This window comes from Vombatus ursinus, unplaced genomic scaffold (genome assembly GCF_900497805.2).
Source record: "Vombatus ursinus unplaced genomic scaffold, bare-nosed wombat genome assembly UNPS02014448.1, whole genome shotgun sequence".
In the NCBI taxonomy this organism is placed as follows: domain Eukaryota; kingdom Metazoa; phylum Chordata; class Mammalia; order Diprotodontia; family Vombatidae; genus Vombatus; species Vombatus ursinus.
The window spans coordinates 136,990-155,958 of NW_020954226.1; positions in this window are offsets into that span (position 1 = coordinate 136,990).

The window sequence follows — 18,969 nt, forward strand, 5'->3', positions numbered from 1 at the left end:
AGTCAAGTGACTGACCCATGGTCACAAACTAGTGATTGGCAGAGGTGAGACATGAACCCAGGTCTTCCTATGGCCAGTTCCATGTCCTTCTCTCTATACCAAGCCCTTGACGTTAAGTGTCCCTGTTGCTACCCAAGTGTAATAATGCCTCTTCATAACTGCAGTACATGTTACTAGCTATTTATACATTCCTTCAGTGCTAATGGGATTCTCATTGGCTGGGTGCAGCACCCAGACAACTGGACTACTTCCTTATAAAATAAGCTATTTTTTGTTGAAGATTCAGATAACATAGGGGCCCCTGTACAAACACAAAAGCACATTTGTTAACAGGTTGACTATTCATTCAGTCCATTCATGCCATACAGTATTTATTAAATTATAATACCTTTCAGGTAGGCCAACTATTTTTATATTATCTTTCTTCAATCTTTTCTCTAGATCAGTTGTTTTTCTTATGTTTCACATTCTCTTCTTTTTCTCATTCTTTTGATTTTGTTTTATTATTTCTTTGTGTCTTATGATGTCATTAGCTTCCCCTTGTTCAATTTTTGTTTTCAAGGAATTATTTTTCTCCTTATGTTTTTGATTCTCTATTTCTAGTAGGTTGACTTTCTTTTCATAATTTAATTGATTTTCTTGGCTTGCTCTTATTTTTTCCTAATTTTTCCTCAATCTCTCTTATTTAATTTTTAAAGCCCTCTTTAAGTACTTGCAAAAACTCTTTTTGGGCTTGAGACCATTTGACATTTCTCTTTGAAAAAGGAATGGTTTTTTTCACTCCATTATCTTCCTCTGAATATGAACCCAGATCCTCCCTATACCTATAGTAACTATCTGTGGTTGGGTTCTTTCTCCTTTGTTTATTATTTTAATTTTAATTTTATCTCATTTTATTTTAGCAGCTTATTATTATAATCACATTCTAGTCCCAAGGCATGAGAATTGATGTTCAAGGTCTCAGGTCCTGCTTACTGTTATTTTCCGAGTTTTGTCCTGGGGCCCAGCATTTGACACTCCTCTCCACTCCTAAGCCATGGCTAGGACCTCCAGTCAATATAATAAAAATTACAATTCCATCTAAAATTAATCTCTTTATTAAGTACCATACCAATTAAACTACCAAAAAAAAAACCTATTCTATAGAGCTAGAAAAAATAATGACAAAATTAATCTATAAGAACCAATAGGTCTTTTGCATTTGAAAAAAAAAATGCAAAAGAATGTGGCCTAGCCATAACAGATCTCAAACTACAATATAAAGTGGCAATCATCAAAACTCTCTGGTACTGGCTAAGAAATAGAATAATGGATCAGTGGAATAGATTAGGTACATAATTCATTGTAGTAAATGACCATAGTAAGTGTGGTAGTATAGTATAGTACAGTATAGTACAGTATAGTATAGTATACTAAGTGATCATTTCTGATGATGGGCTTCTGATAAACCCAAAGACCTCAGCTTCTGGGATAAGAACTCACTATTTGACATAAACTGCTAGAAAACATAAAAAACACGATAGCAAAAACTAGGTATAGGCTAATCTTACATCATATACCAAGATAAGGTCAAAATGGGTACATGGTTTATACATAAAGGATGATACAACAAACAAATTAAGAGAACAAAGAATAGTTGCTTTGTCAGATCTCTGGAGAAGGGAGAATTTTTGATCAAACAGGAGTTAGAGGGTATTATAAGATGCAAAATGGATAATTTCGATTATGTTAAATTAAAAAGATTTTGCACAAAGAAAATCAATGCAACCAAGATTAGAAGGAAAGTAGAAAGCTGGGAAATAATTCTTTATAGCAAATGTCTCTGAGAAAGGCCTCATTTCTCAAATATATAGAGAACTGAGTCAAATTTATAAGAAAACAAGGAATTCCTCAACTGATAAATGGTCAAAAGATATGAACAGCCAGTTTTCAGACGAAGAAATCAAAGCTATCTGTAGACATATGAAAAAAATGCTTTAAATAACTATTGATTAGAGAAATGCAAATTAGAACAACTCTGAGGTATAAGGTGTTATACCTATCAGATTGGTTAACATGATAGAAAAGGAAAATGACAAATGTCAGAAGGGATTGGAATAATTGGGACACTCATGCACTGTTGGTGAGGTTGTGAACTGGTCAGACCATTCTGGAGAAAAATTTGGAACTATGCCCAAAAGGCTATAAAATTGTGCATACCCTTTGATCCAACAACACCACTACTATATCTGTATCCCAAAGATATTTTAAAAATAAAAAGGAAAGGAAAAGGATCTTCACATACAAAAATATTTATAGCAGCTCTTTTTGTGATGGCAAAGGACTAGAAATTGAGGAGGTGCTTATCAATTCAGGAATTGCTGAACAAGTTGTGATATATGATTGTGCATGTAGTGTCAGACTTGGTTAGTTTTACTGATTTTTTTCCTTTTAAAATTTTTTTTTATAAAGCAAGACTTTCTGGGAGAGATGGAGTATAAGATATTTTGAGAAATATAGGTTATGTAAAAATGAAAGATATCAATAAAAATGTAAAAAGAGGAACCAAAAAAGTTCATTGATCTCTACTATTGGGCTTTACAACTGGGGTTATAAAAGTGTAATTTGAAGATTGTGGGGAATAAAATTGTCCAACCTACAGTAAAATAGGCTGAGGCAGATCTATGAGCCAATGGTACTTTACTAAAGGGTCCATGGTCCATTCTAATGAAGTGGATCCCAGATTTTCCTCATGGTCTGAGATGCCTTCTACTTCCAAAACCTTGTTTTTATAGAGTTTGATACCCAAATATGCAAAAGAGGCATGGCAAAATACAGAATCTCATTGGTTGATAGCCCTTGCTCTTTTTTTTTTATTAATTTATTTTGATTTCTCAATAATCACTTCCATATGCTTTTGAGTTTAAAATTTTTCTCCCACTTCCTCCCCACCACCCTCCCCAAGACAGTGCATAATCTGATATAGGCTACACATTTACATTCATATTAAACATATTTTCACATTAGTGATGTAAGTAGAAATTAAAACCAATAGGAAGAACCATCAGAAAGGGGAAACAAACCTGAACAGAAGAGAAAAAAATTAGCAATTCGGCTTCCATAGTTCTTTCTTTGGGTGTGGATAGCATTTTCCATCACAAGGCCTCAGGAGATGTCTTAGATCCTTGTATTGCCAGGAAGGGTTAAGTTTATCAATATTAGTCGTCATGCAGAGTGGCTGTTATTGTGTACAATGTTCTCTTGGTTCTGCTCACTTCACTCAGCATCAGACCATACAAGTCTTTCCAGGTTTTTCTGAAGTCAGCCTGTTCATCATTTCTTATAGCACAATAGTATTCCATCACATTCATATACCACAACTTACTCAGCCATTCCCCAATTGATGGGCATTCTCTCAATTTCCAATTTGTTGCCACTACAAAAACAGCTGCTATGAATATTTTTCTACATATAGGTCCTTTTCCCATTTGTGTGATCTCTTTGGGATATAGCCCTAGAAGTGCTATTGCTGGGTTAAAGGGTATGCACATTTTTATAGCCCTTTGGGCATAGTTCCAAATTGCTCTCCAAAATGATTGGATCATTTCACAACTCCACCAACAATGCATTAGTGTTCCAATTTTCCCACATCTTCTCTAACATTTATCATTTTCCTGTTTTGTCATGTTGGCTATTCTTATAGGTGTGATGTGGTACTTCAGAGTTGTTTAGATTTGCATTTCTCTAATCAATAGTGATTTAGAGCATTTTTTCATATTACTATAGATGGCTTTAATTTCTTCATCTGAGAACTGTCTGTTCATATACTTTGACCATTTATCAATTGGGGAATGGCTTGTATTCTTATAAATTTGACTTAATTCTCTATATATTTTAGAAATGAGGCCCTTATCAGAGAGACTGGCTGTAAAAATTCTTTCCCAATTTTCTACCTTCCTTCTAATCTTAGTTGCATTGGCTTTGTTTGTGCAAAAACTTTTCAATTTAATGTAATCAAAGTTACCTATTTTGCTTTTCGTAATGTTCTCTATCTCCTATTTAGTTACAAATTCTTCTGTTCTCCATAGATCTGACAGGTAAACTATTCCTTGCTCTCCCAGTTTGCTTATAGTATCAGCCTTTATATCTAAATCATGAACCCATTTTGACTTTATTTTGGTATATGGTATGAGATTTTGGTCTATGCCTAGTTTCTGCCATACTCTTTTCCAGTTTTCCCAGCAGTTTTTTTTGAAGAGTGGGTTCTTGTCCCAGAAGCTGAGGTCTTTGGGTTTATCAAATAATAGATTACTATATTCGTTGACTAATGTGTCTTGCATATTTATCCTGTTCCATTGATCCACCGCTCTATTTCTTAGCCAGGACCAAACAGTTTTGATGATTGCTACTTTATAATACAATTTAAGATCTGGAATGGCTAGGCCACCTTCCCCTCCATTTCTTTTCATTAGTTCTCTTGATATTCTGGACCTTTTGTTCTTTCAAATGAATCTTGTTATTATTTTTTCTAACTCTATAAAAGTTTTTTGGTAGTTTGATTGGTATGGCACTGAATAAGTAAATTAGCTTAGGTAGAATTGTCATTTTTATTATATTAGCTCGGCCTACCTATGAGTAACTGATGTTTTTCCAATTATTTAGATCTGACTTTATTTGCATGAAAAGTATTTTGTAATTGTGTTCATGTGTAATTGTGTTCTTGGGTAAGTAGATTTCTAAATATTTTATAATGTCTACAGTAAGTTTAAATGGAATTTCTCTTTCTCTTTCTTGTTGTTGGGTTTTGTTGGTAGACTACTGAATATTTTATAATGTCTACAGTAAGTTTAAATGGAATTTCTCTTTCTCTTTCTTGTTGTTGGGCTTTGTTGGTAATATACAGAAATGCCAATGATTTATGTGGGTTTATTTTATAGCCTGAAGTTTTGCTAAAGTTGTTTATTATTTCAAGTAGTTTTTTACTTGATTCTCTGGGATTCTCTAAGTATAACATCATGCCATCTGCAAAGAGTGATAGCTTTGTTTCTTCTTTGCCTATTCTAATGCCTTCAATGCTTTTTCTTCTCTTATTGCTAAAGCTAACGTTTCCAGTACGATATTGAACAACAGTGGTGATAATGGACATCCTTGTCTCACCCCCGATCTTATTAGAAATGCTTCTAGCTTGTCCCCGTTACATGTTATGCTTGCTGAAGGTTTTAGATAGATGCTATTTATTATTTTAAGGAAGAGTCCATGTATACCTATGCTCTCTAGTGTTTTTAATAGGAATGGGTGTTGTATTTTGTCAAAAGCTTTTTCTGCATCTATTGAGATGATCATGTGGTTTCTGTTAGTTTTGGTGTTGATATGATGAATTATGCTGATAGTTTACCTTATATTGAACCAGCCCTGCATTCCTGGTATAAATCCTACCTTGTCATAGTGTATTATTCTTGTGATAAGTTGCTGTAATCTATTTGCTAATATTTTGTTTAAATTTTTTGCATCTATATTCATTAAAGAAATTGGTCTATAATTTTCTTTCTCTGTTTTGACTCTTCCTAGTTTAGGTATCAGCACCATATTTGTATCATAAAAAGAATTTGGTTAGACTCCTTCTTCACCTTTTTTTCCCAAATAGTCTATATAGTATTGGAATTAATTGTTCTTTAAATGTTTGATAGAATTCACATGTAAATCCATCTGGCCCTGGAGATTTTTTCCTAGGGAGTTCATCAATGGCTTGTTCAATTTCTTTTTCTGAGATGGGGTTATTTAAGTATTTTACTTCCTCTTCTGTTAATTTGGGCAATTTATATTTTTGTAAATATGTATCCATTTTACTAAGATTGTCAAATTTGTTGGCATATAGTTGGGCAAAATAATTCCTAATTGTTGTTTTAATTTCCTCTTCCTTGGTGGTAGTTTCATCCTTTTCATTCTTGATACTAGTAATTTGGTTTCCTTCTTTCTTTTTTTTAATTAGATTAACCACAGGTTTATCTATTTTATTGTTTTTTTCATAAAACCAGCTTTTAGTTTTATTTATTAGTTCAATAGTTTTCTTAATTTCAATTTTATTAATTTTTCCTTTGTTTATCAATGTTTCTAATTTGGTGTTTAATTAGGAATTTTTAATTTGTTCTTTTTCTAGTTTTTTTAGTTGTATGCCCAATTCATTCATCTCCTCTTTTTCTATTTTATGTATGTAAGCATTTAGAGATATAAAACTTCCCCTAAGAACTGCTTTTGCTGCATCCCATAAGTTTTGGTATGTTGTCTCATTATTGTCATTCTCTTAAATGAAATTATTGATTGTTTCTATGATTTGTTCTTTGACCCAATCATTTTTTAGGATTAGATTATTTAGTTTCCAATTATTTTTTAGTCTATCTTTCCATGGCCCTTTATTACATACAATTTTTATTGCATCATGATCTGAAAAGGATGTATTTAATATTTCTGCCTTTCTGCATTGAATTGTGAGGTTTTTATGCCCTAGTACATGGTCAATTTTTGTGTATGTGCCATGTACCACTGAGAAAAAAATATATTCCTTTCTATCCCCATTCAGTTTTCTCCAGAGGTCTATCATACCTAACTTTTCTAATGTTCTATTCACATCCTTAACTTCTTTCTTGTTTATTTTGTGGTTAGATTTATCTAGTTCAGAGAGGGGGGAGGTTGAAGTCCCCCACTAGTATAGTTTTGCTTTCTATTTCTTCCTGTAACTCCCTGAACTTCTCCTCTAAGAATTTGGATGCTATACCATTTGGTGCATATATGTTTAGTAATGATATTACTTCATTGTCTGTGGTGTCTTTTAGCAGGATGTAGTTTCCTTCCTTATCCCTTTTGATAAGATCTATTTTTGCTTTTGCTTTGTCTGAGATCAGGATTGCTCCCCCTGCTTTTTTTTCTTCAGCTGAAGCATAATATATTTTGCTCCAGCCTTTTACTTTTACCCTGTATGTGTCACTCTTTTTCAAATGTGTTTCCTGTAAACAACATGTTGTAGGATTATGGTTTTTAATCCACTCTGCTATACATTTCCATTTTATGGGAGAGCTCATCCCATTCACATTCACAGTTATGATTACTATCTGTGTCTTTTTCTCCATCCTTTTTTCCCCTGTTTATGCTTTTTCCTCTTTTCTCCTTTCCCTCCCTCACTAATGTTTTGCTTTTGACCACCGCCTCCTTCAGTCCCACCTCCCTTCTATTATCCCTTTCCCTTTTCTTCCCCTTTATCCTTACTGCTTCTCCTCTGTATTCTCTTCCTGCTCCCTTTTCCTTCCCCTTTTCCTTCCTACTGCCTATAGTGCAAGTTAGATTTCTATACCTAACTGTTATTCCCTTCTTGAGCCAATCTGATGAGAGTAAGGTTCAAACAACACTCATCCCTCTCCCTTCTTTACCTCTGCTCTAATAGGTTTTTGAGTCTTTTCCTGTAATGTAATTTACCCTTGTCTGCCTCCTCCTTTCTCAGTACTTTGTCTTAGCTAAGACTAATCCACTTATTTGTATCCATTTAATCCACTTGATTAATTTTTTTTATCATTACATCAAAGTCAATTTATATCCACCCCCTTTATGTATACTCCTGTAACATGTTACAATAACAATACAGTTTTCAAGAGTTGCAAGTGTCATCTTCCCTTGTAGGGTTGTAAACATTTTGCCCTTATTAACAACATATTGTATCTTTCTGTCCCATTTACCTTTTTATGTCTCTCTTGAATCTTGTACTTGAAGATCAAATTTTTTGTTGAGCTCTGGTCTTTTTATCAGGAAGGTTTGGAAGTCCTCTATTTCATTGAATATCCATCTCCTCCCCTGAAAGATCATGCTCATTTTCACTGGGTAGTTGATCCTTGGCTGTAATCCAAGCTCCTTTGCCTTATGGAATATCAAGTTCCACACCCTACAGTCTTTTAATGTAGAAGCTGCAAGGTCCTGTGTAATTCTGACTGTGATTCCATGATATTTAAATTGTTTCTTTCTGGCTGCTTGTAGCATTTTCTCTTTGACCTGATTGTTTTGGAATTTGGCTATTATATTCCTTGATGCTTTCAATTTGGGATTTCTTTCAGGAGGTGATCGGTGAATTCTTTCTATGGCTATTTTACCATCTGGTTCTAGGATCTCAGGGCAGTTTTCCTTTATAATTTCCTGAAAGACATTGTTCAGGCTTTTTTTTTTCATTGTGATTTTCAGGCAGATCAACAATTTTTAAATTGTCTCTCCTGGATCGATTTTCCAGGTCAGTTGTTTTACCCATGAGGTATTTTACGTTTTCATCTATTTTTCATTTTTTTGTTTCTGTTTGACTGATTCTTGCTCTCTCATAGAATCATTAGTTTCCATTTGTTCAATTCTAATTTTTAACGTATTGTTTTCTTCTGTTAGATTTTGTACTTTCTTGTCTAATTGGTCAATTATATTTTTAAGGGATTTGTTTTCTTCAGTGTACTTTTTTTCCAATTGGCCAATTGCACTTTTTAAGGACTCCTCTACCTCTCTCATTTGACTTTTAAAATCCTTCTTGAGCTCTTCTAAGAAGGCTTTTTGGGCTTCAGAACAGTTCATATTCCCTTTTGATGTTGTAGATGTGGGATTGATGACAATGTTGTCCTCTTCAGAGTTTCTGTCTTGATCTTCACTCTTCCCATAATATTAATCTATCATACATTTCTTTTTACTCATGGTGTTTCTTTATTCCCTGGCCTTTAAAGAGATTATGCTCTCCTGCTGGGGAGCAGAGGGCACTGACCCAAGCTTCTTGTGTTGGGAGCCTAGGTCTTGGTCACTGACTGTGTGCTGGGGACTCTTATGTTGGCAATTGGAGGCTGAAGTGTTCTGGCAACTTACACGGTGTTGGGCTGCAATCAGCAAGGCTGGGATTTTCAAGCAAATCTTGGTTGCCTGCTTTTCTTTTCCTTTCCTTTAGTTTTGTTCAGCTCCTCTTAGATGGATGCTGCCCAGTGTTTATCTGCCTGGGGCCCCTTGCAGTGCTGCCTCCCTTAGTTCTGTTGAGGCACTGGGAGACCCCTTTGCTCTAGAATGCCGAGGCACCTGGTGGTTTTCTGAGCTGGTTTCCACCAGTTCCCCTGCCCTCACTGAGGCACTTGGAGGTCCAGTTGTTGGTGTTTGCCTACTCGACCACCTGGGCTTTGGGATCTCCTCCTGGTTGACAGTTGGAGGCTGTAGGGTTCTGACAGTTTACCTGGTGTTGGGCTGGAATCAACAAGGCTGGAACTTTTGGGCAACTCTAGGTTGCTTTCTTCAGCTCCTTTCACATGAATGCTGCAGGTTGCTTATCTGCCTGGGGCCCTTTGTAGTGCTGCTTCCCTTATTTTTGCTGAGGCAGTGGGAGACCCATTTGCTATAGAATGCCAAGGCACTAGAATCTCCTCCTGGTGTGCTAAAGTGGGTCTTTCCACTAGCTGGCTGGGCGACTCCCAGTTCCCTACTGCTCCCCTTCCCCGAGGGTAAGAGGGGTCTTTCCTGTTAATCCCTCTAGCTACCTGGGCTACTGCACTGCTGCACCCCATCTTTTTTCTGGATCAGCTGTTCCAGGGTTTTTTCTGGGGTGATATTTTCTGGGTTTTCAGAGGTTGATAGGGGAGGGTGAGAGCAACTACATTTTTACTCCACCATCTTGGCTCCCAGAAGCAGAAGTCCTAGACCTTGCTCTTAAGGGGCAAAAATGACATATTAGCAGGGGAGTCACAGGTTTGAAGTAGCATGGGGCATCTCCACCAAGTAGTCATAGATGGTCATTTGCTCATGTTGGACAAGAGAGGTCCAGAGGTACAAAAATAAGTTGGAGTTCTTTCCATGTAATTGAGTCACCACCACACAGAGGTTGGTCCCCATGACAAGGAAAAACAGGGATGGAGGGCCCCTAGTTAGCTTCCTTTGATTAAGCAAGTAAATTTACAACCTATAATTCACAGCTCTGAGGTTTAATATACAGAACTTATAATCACTACCCCTATGGAATCATACCAAACTGATTAATACTGATTATAATAGAGTAGGGGCTCAAATGAAATATTTCTCACGAGATAATAGGTAGCACTTGGCATCTTATTTAATGTAAAATTAAGTATGATCAGCTTAAATAACTCTATTGAATGTACTCTCAACATTTAGTATAGGAATTGGCACAGGGTCTATACAGGTTTACATCATTTTGTATAATAGATGTGTTTTGGAAACAATGTATAGATGTTTAACAGCATTTTCTCCTTCATTTGTTTATTCTTTAATAATCATTATCCTCATTTTTCAATTATCTTCTTGGAAGTTCGGCTCTTTGCTGGTGTCTCTAAAATAGGATTGAAAGGGATAAGAAGCAACAAGTAGTTCCACCCTTTGGTAGTGAGTAGCCCCATTTATAGCAACCATCTTCTAGTTATCCTCATTTTCCAGCTCATTCTATATTAACTCAACTTTGCCTCACAGCCTACTGCCTTGTGCTATAAACCCCTTCCCCATTTTGCTTCCCATGACAAATATAAGCAATTGCACTAACCTTACATCACTAAAATCAGGAAGGTAGGTAGTTCGGCAAATTCCATGTGCCTCACAGGGTCATGACTAAATAACTAGTCAAAGTACAATCCCTGCATAACCCACCAGGTGTAGAACTTAGAAAGATCTGAAATATCAACTTAGCAATGGTTTAGATACCCTTGTTAATATCTACATTCTCAGGGGCAGCTAGGTGGCACAGTGGATAGAACATCGGCCCTGGAGTCAGGAGGACCTGAGTTCAAATCTGGCCTCAGACACTTGACACTTACTGTGTGACCCTGGGCAAGTCACTTAACCCCACTGCCTAACCCCAAAAAAAATCTACATTCTCAGCTTCACTTTGGTCAATGGAACAGTTGTACACACAGGCAGAGACCTAGTAAGTATCCCACCATTATGAGCATCACAACTAGTCCTAATACATCACTAGGACCAGCATCTCTCTTCAAGAACTAGATCACAGTTAATGAGAATAACGAATACCATGACATGTTCACATGTATTAGAATTCATATCACTGCAAGTCATAATATATAAAATATGAAATTTGGTCTCCATCCAGTGGGAATATGCAGTACATATTTGAATAGTGTGACCACTTACTGAGATTCTTTATTCACATTTAACCCACAGGCGAGATAATAAGGTCCTGAACTAAGATGATAGTTGTATGAATAGAGATAGAGTTTATAAAGACTGAAAGGAAAAGATTTGGCAAAGGATTAGATATATGAGATAAATGAGAATGAGAAGTCAAGGGCAACACTGAGTTTGTGAACCTGGGTGACTGGGAGAATGGTAGCACCCTGGACCATAATAGGAGACTTTTGATGGGTAAAAGATAATGAGTTTTCTTTTGTACACATTGAATTTGAGAGGCTTACAATATATCTGGTCTGAAATATCCAAAAGGCAGCTGATGATGTGGAAATATAGCTCAGGAGAGAGACTAGGGTTGAACATATAGATGTGGGAATCATCATCAGTATTAGAGATTAGAGAATTCTTGCCAAGGACTTTGTTAGCAAGAACTTTCCTTTCTAGGTCTTCAACAGCTGTGGCTGTAGCACCTACAGGATCAATTGCCAGGCTGCATCCCCATAGGAGTTACTTCTCAAAATGAAAGCTGTGGGTACTGACTGAAGAAGAAGAGCATGAGAGGAAAAGAAGCGGAGGCAACTACTATAGACAACCTTCTCAAGGTGTTTAATTACAAAGGAGAAGAAAGATTTTTAAATGATATCTGATGGGGATGGTAAGACCTGGTGAGGAATTAAGAGTAGGGAAATATAGGAATGTTTTTTGGCAGTGGAAAGGGAACTGGTAGATATGGAGAGATTGAAGATTAGACAGAGCTCTGCTACTTACTACACATATGACTTTGAGTAACCAATCAGCCAGGATTTCTTTTTTTTCCAGAGCTTATACTATGATGCTTTATTTCATAAATATAAGATGCATATTTTTGTAGTATTTGCAGTAAGAGCTATTTTGAGAAATAGACTCTTTATGGAAGTAGTGAATTTCCTATTGCTATACTTGAAATGACACTTTCGAATTGTGGTGCTAGAGAAGACTTTTGAGAGTCCCTTGGACAGCAAGGAGATCAAATAAGTCAACACTTAAAGAAATTAATTCAAGTTATTCACTAGAAAGTCAAATACTAAAGGTGAAGCTTAAATGCTTTGGTCACATAATGAGAAGAAGGAAATCATTGAAAAAAACCCTGATGCTGAGAAAGATTGAAGGCAAAAGGAAAAGGGGATGGCAGAAGGTGAGATGGATAGATAGTGTCATGGAAAAAATGAACATGAACATGGGAAGATTTCAAGAGATAGTGGAGGATAGAAGGGCCAGGCATACCATGATCCATGGGGTCACAGAGCCAGAAATGACGGAATAACTGAACAACAACATAGATATTCTAATGGAGGGTGAGTGACCATTTGTCACTATTGAAGAGGGGATCCTCACTTATGAAGTGATCAGACTACATTGCTCATCTCAGCACTGAGATTTTATGGTTAGATTACGATCAAGCAGGATTTCTTAAAGCACTGTGGCACTTGGGACACTGAGATAAATTTTTTTTAAAAAATCCATATCTCAAGGATCTTACCTTCTATCTAGGGAATACAACATATACACACATAAATATATTTTAAATATATGCAATGTTATTTCTAAAGAGAAGGCATTAGGAATTGGGAGCAATAGAAAAGATAGCATTTACATGGTGGCTCCTGACTTGAACCTTAAAGGAAATCAGATTATTGGAAATTCAAGGTAAGAGGGAGAACATTCTAGGCATGAGGGACAGTCAATGCAAAGGCATGGAGGCAAGAAAATATATAAGGGATGACAAAAAAGGCCAGTTTAGTTGGACCTCAGAGTGCATGAAGCAGAGGAATGTGCAACAAGAATGAGGGGAGGGGAGAGTTGAGATGAAGTTGTGAAAGGTTTTAAAGGCCCAATGAAGGAGTCTATATTTGATTCTAGAGAAGTTTGAAGAAAGTCACTGGAATTTATTGCGTAGGAGAGTGACATGGTGAAATTTATGTATGAGGAAAATCCTGATGCAGCCCCGAGGGTGCATTCTGAGGGGGTGGAGCTTCCATCTGGTAAACTTGTTGAGGGGCCCTCCTTGCCCCGCCTCCCGACTGGCTTGCAGCATTCTTTAGCATAATGGCCGGATTTGTTACAATTGTAACAAATTGCCTTGGGGCAGGCTCCACCAGTTTCTGGCTGCATTGCACCTTGAAATGACCAGCTTTTCCGTATAGATAGTACAATAGTACAATTTAGTCTCTTTTGTTTTCAGCTGCCTGTAGGCGGGCCACGAAATCCTGGAAGGGTTTATCAGGACCTTTTTTAATCTTGGTCAGGGAGGGCCTTTGTTTCCCCAAAGCCTGAATCTTACTAAAAGCCCGTAGGGCACATTGGGAAACAGCTGCAAACACTGTATTTAGTGCCTCTTTTAACTCCTTAAATTTCTTCCATTCTAAAGGGGCCCAGGTCTTCCCTCCATCGGTTAAGTGTGGGGGAGGGGGCCATCCCTCCGCGGCTTTCCTTGCTACGGTTTCCTGCTCTCTCTTGGCTCCTGCTCCCCCACTCCCGCCCTCCTGCCCGGCCTTGCTTTCTTTTCTCTTGCTTATTTTCCCATTCCTTGTTTCCAGTGACCTCTGTCTCACTCCCTGAGTCTGTCTCACTCCTAGACTCTTCCTCACTACTGATTTCTGCTTCTTTCACTCTTTTATACACTTCTTTCCCTTGCACCTCCCGATCCGGGACCTTAACAAACAATTGCCCCATCCTCCTTCCTTCACCCTATCGGCTAAGGGTCTCGCCTCTCTTCCCGCGACCAGACCAGCTGATCCACTGGGCCTCTGGCCTATTTCCTCCACCCCACGTTGGGTGCCACTTGTACTGGCTGTGCCGACCTTCTGCCAGCCGCGCGCCATACCCTCTCCTCCTATAAGGAGCAGGCTACCAGAGTCATACTCACTTCCGAGTCTTCGGTCCTCAGCCGGATAAACACACAGAGACGAGCCATCGGGAGGCGCCAACACCAGAGCTTTATTCAGAGGCCATCACAGCAAGCCATCATAGGAAGCCCAAGCAGCAAGGCCAGAACAACAGAGCAGGAGCCAGGAGAGAGAGCGCGTGATCTGACCACGCTTGTTCCTAAATACCTACCTAGCCCCTCCTCCCCAGCCTGCTTACTAGCCAATGATTGTAGGGTCAGATACTGGAAGAGGCTGTCTGAGTTTAGCACACCAAGGGGGAGGGAGTGACGTAGGAGGCTAGGACCGGATACAGGGAGGAGGCATCTGGGATTAGCGCATAGACAGAGTACGTGACCTAGGAAGTCAGACTCAGAATACTGGGAGGAGGGGACTGGGGTCAGTGCTGCACAAAGGGACCCAGGAAGTCAGGAAGGTCACAAGAGGCATCTGGGGATGATGTTGCATATAGGGAGGGGACCAAGCAAAGGGAACTCAGTCCTCTGCCGTCTCACTCCCACGTGGCACCGCCCCTTGCCTCAGGAGCTCAAGTTCCGGCTACTTCCTTGCACCCAGCTTATCTCACATAGCACTGCCCACTGCCTCAGGGCTTCTCCGTATCCAGCCCATCCCAGTTCACCACGACTCTGCCTACCACAGCCCCTGCCTCGACTTCCAAAATACCCAGATCTTACCCTACTCTTGCCACAGCGCCCAACCTGGTAGTTGCCAACATCAGACAGTCCCTCACAGCTTGCCATTTCCTTTCCAGTTCATTTTACAGGCAAAGAAACTCAGGCAAACAGGGTTAAGTGACTTACCCAAGTTCACACAGCCACTAAGTGTCTGAGGCCAGATTTGAACTCCACAAGATGATTCTTACCTGACCCCCGGCCTGGCACTCTATCCACTGTGCCACCTAACTGCTTGTCCACAGTAATTACACAACACACAGCAACTACATCAATCTAAATGGAAGAACAACAACACACCAAAAGAAAATCAAAATTAAATATAACAAAATTACAAAAATCAAGTGGAACTGAAATGAAGAAATGTGAGACGACACCTCCAACCAACCCCTTCATGGAGATGAGAGCTCCACAAGTGTTATGCATTGCATACATTTTTGTTTTGGGGGGTTGTTTTTTTTTCACAGAAGTATAGGTTTTTCATTGAATTCCATCTTTATTCTTGATTTTTAGAGATCAAAATTAGTGTTTCCATTATAGTATTTCAAGGATATATTTAACTTCTTTTTTTCTTATGATCATTTTTAAAAATGATTTAATACTTTATTTTCCCTCAATTACATGCAAAATAATATATAACATTCATTTTTTTCAAAATCTTGGGTTCCAAAATCTCTCCTTTCCTCCCTGCCACCACCTCCCCCATTGAGAAGGCAAGCAAATTGATATAGGCATTACATGTGCAGTCATGAAAAACATTTTTCCATGTCATTCATGTTGTAAAGGAAAACACAGATAAAAAAAAAGAAAGACAAAGAAAGCAAAAAAAAATGTATGCTTCAATCTGCATTCAGACTCCAATTCTTTCTCTGGAGATGGATAGCATTTTTTTCATCATAAGTCCTTTGGAATTGTCATGGATCATTGCATTGCTGAGAATAGTTAAATCATTTATAGTTGGTCATCATACAATATTGCTGTTACCATGTACAAGGTTTGCATCAGTTTCTGTATGTCTTTCTAGGTTTTTATAAGAGCTTCCCACTCGCCATTTCTTATAGTACAATAGTATTCCATCACGATCACATACAACATCTTATTTGGTCATTCCCCAAATGATGGTCATCCCCTCAATTTCCAATTCTTTGCCACCATTAAAAGGACTGTTGTAAATATTTTGTATGTATAGGACTTTTTTTCTTTTTCTTTTTGTTTTTTTATCTCTTTGGGATGCATTTCTAATAGTGGTATTATTTGGTCAAAGGGTATGCATGGTTTCATAACCCTTTGAGTATAGCTCCAAATTGCTCTACGGAATGGTTGAATCAGTAAACAGCTCACCAACAGTGTATTAATGTCACATCTGCATCCACTGCATCCACTTCAACATATGTCATTTTCCTTTTATGTCATATTAGCCAATTTGATAGGTGTGGGATGGTAGTTCAGAGTGGTTTAATTTGCATTTCTTTAATCTAGAGTGATTAAGAGTATTTTTATATGATTATAGATAACTTTGATTTCTTTGTCTGAAAACCACCTGTTCATATCCTTTGACTATTTATCAATTGAGAAATGACTCTTATTTCTATAAATTTGACTCCATTCTTTATATATTTGAGAAGTGAGGTCTTTGTTAAAGAAATTTGCCACAAAATTTTTTCATAGTTATGATTACTGTGTACTTCCCTCTGAGAGAAATAATTATTTCTCTCACATATTAATAGCCGATTATTAAAATTGGGGAGACCTAAGCTTTTTTCCCCTGTCCTATTTCCTTGTCCAATCTCTCCACAACAGGGCTGATGGAAGACAGGATTAACATTCTCCTCATTCTGGGTATTGCTACTTCACCCAACTAGATCAGACTTCTAATCTGAGGTGAAACTCCCTTCTGTTCACTCTTGGGTGGGAAATATAGATTCTTTGTTTAGATTGCTCAAGGCTGGGGGCAACTTAGAAGTAAATGACATAATCAAAGTTCATTAGAATAAGTCCAGCTCCTCATTGTAATATTCATTTTCTCACTAATTGTTAAACAGAATTGATTACAACCCTCAGGAACACCCCTCTTCCAAGGAAATAGAAGTTGTGAGCCCACAGCCATGATAGTCTTTGGCATTTGAGAGTGCCACTGACCTTTTATTTAAAATGCTGACATTATTAATAAAATCATTAAATTACTGAGAAACTATGTCTCTACAACTTTTTAAACACCATACCTCCATTATATTCCCCCACCCCTGTTTTTCCTACTCTAAATTTCTTTTCACCCTGACCATCCTCAAAAGTGTTTTGTTTCTGTCTTTTACCTACCCCAATCTACCCTCCCTTCTACAACCACCCCGCCTTCTCTTTTCCTCTTCCCCTCCTACTCTGCTGTAGTGTAAGATAGATTGTTATACCAACTGAGTGTGTAGGTTATTCCCTCTTTGAGCCAATTCCAATGAGAGTAAGGTTCTTACACCCCAGCCACTTCCCAAATCTTCCCATCCATTGTAAAAATTCTACCCTATCCTACCTCTCTCTTTCTCCTTCTAGTGCATTCCTCTTTCTCACCCCTTAATTTTATTTTTTTAGATAATCATCTGATCATATTCAATTCACATCTATGCCCTCTGTCTATGTATACTCATTCCAACTGCCCTAGTAATGAGAATGTTTTTAGGAATTCCAGTATCATTTTCCCATGTAGGAATATATGCAATTTAGCTTTATTGAAATCCTTATGATTTCTCTTTCTGTTTACCTTTTAATGCATCTCTTGAGTTTTGTATTTGAAAGTCAACATTTCTATTCAGCTCTAGTTTTTTCACTAGGAATGCTTGAAAGTCTTCTATTTCATTGAATATCCATTTTTTTCCTGAAAGATTATATTAAGTTCTGTTGGGTAGGTGATTCTTGGTTTTAATTCCAACTCCTTTGCCTTCCAGAATATCATATTCCATTCCCTCCAGTGCTTTAATATAGAAACTGCTCTTGATGGGGCATGGGGAGGATCTGTTGAATAAGTTGGGGGATAGATAACAGGGGATGGTGGTAATGGGAGGCTCAGAATTACTAGAATGAAATGAGCATGATGGGGTTGAAGTATGTTAATTGCTGACGGATGAGTTCAGATTGGCTATCATTGTCCGTAGAAATATGCCTCTGGTGGAGCTATCCCAGGGTAAGGTAGTTGTGTGTGGCTGGAAAGTAGAGGGGGGAGGAGAGCAGGAAGAGTTCCCAGGAGAGGGCAAGGCAAGTCCTATGGAGCTATAGGTGAACAGAGAAAATGTCCGGAGTGCCTGGAGTGTGATGAAATGGCTGCTCAGAAGACAGGCACAGGCAAGGTAAGCTCTGACTTTTATGTTTGAGAAGTATTTGGAGAGATGTGATGGAAGGTAGAGTTGAGAGGGTCAATTTAATTAGATAGTATTTGGATTTTATGCGTATGTACATCTGTGAATATGTACTTATATGTATAGCTCTGATGGTTTCTTCATATGTCTATCCTAGGGATGCTTTCTCAGGTATATATTTAATAACTACGTCCTGTCTCTCTGAATTGAGACTTACATAATCACCAGCAGGCTATTCATTGTGGGCTTCTGCTCTCTCTCCACATCTCTCTCTAAATTTCTGCTTCTTGGGTATCTATTTCCTTGAGTTCTAATATCTCCCAGAAATATCCTACAAGTCTATTTTGGGAGGACAACATAATGAAATTGAAGTTAAAAATTCCAACTGTCAGTATTTTTCTACCTAGTTCATAAGGAGTATAAAGTACCCTGTGTTCTAGAGGGGACTGAATATTGAGTTTGGTTTAACATTGAGGAAATGACCTGCTGAAGCATTTATTTGATTAGTGGGACCTACAGTAAACTCCAGAGTGCAAGAAGCTAGGACTGGGAACCAACCTTGTTGAATATAGTTGCTACCTCAGAGATGGAAGGAATAGATCTTGAGGATGTTGATTTTCTTTTGTGCTTATATATCTTTCAATAAACATCTCTAACCTTATGATCTTAAGTCTCTTTTGTTTAAATTTTTTTTGTGAGGCAATTGGGGTTAAGTGACTTGCCCAGAGTCACACAGCTAGTGAGTATTATGTGTCTGAGGCCAGATTTGCACTCAGGTCCTCCTGACTCCAGGGCCAGTGCTCTATCCATTGCACCACCTAGCTGCCCCCTGACCTTAAGTCTTAATGTCATATATCAATTTCCAGAACCTTGTAATACATACTTAAATAGTGATCAGTTAGTCCATCT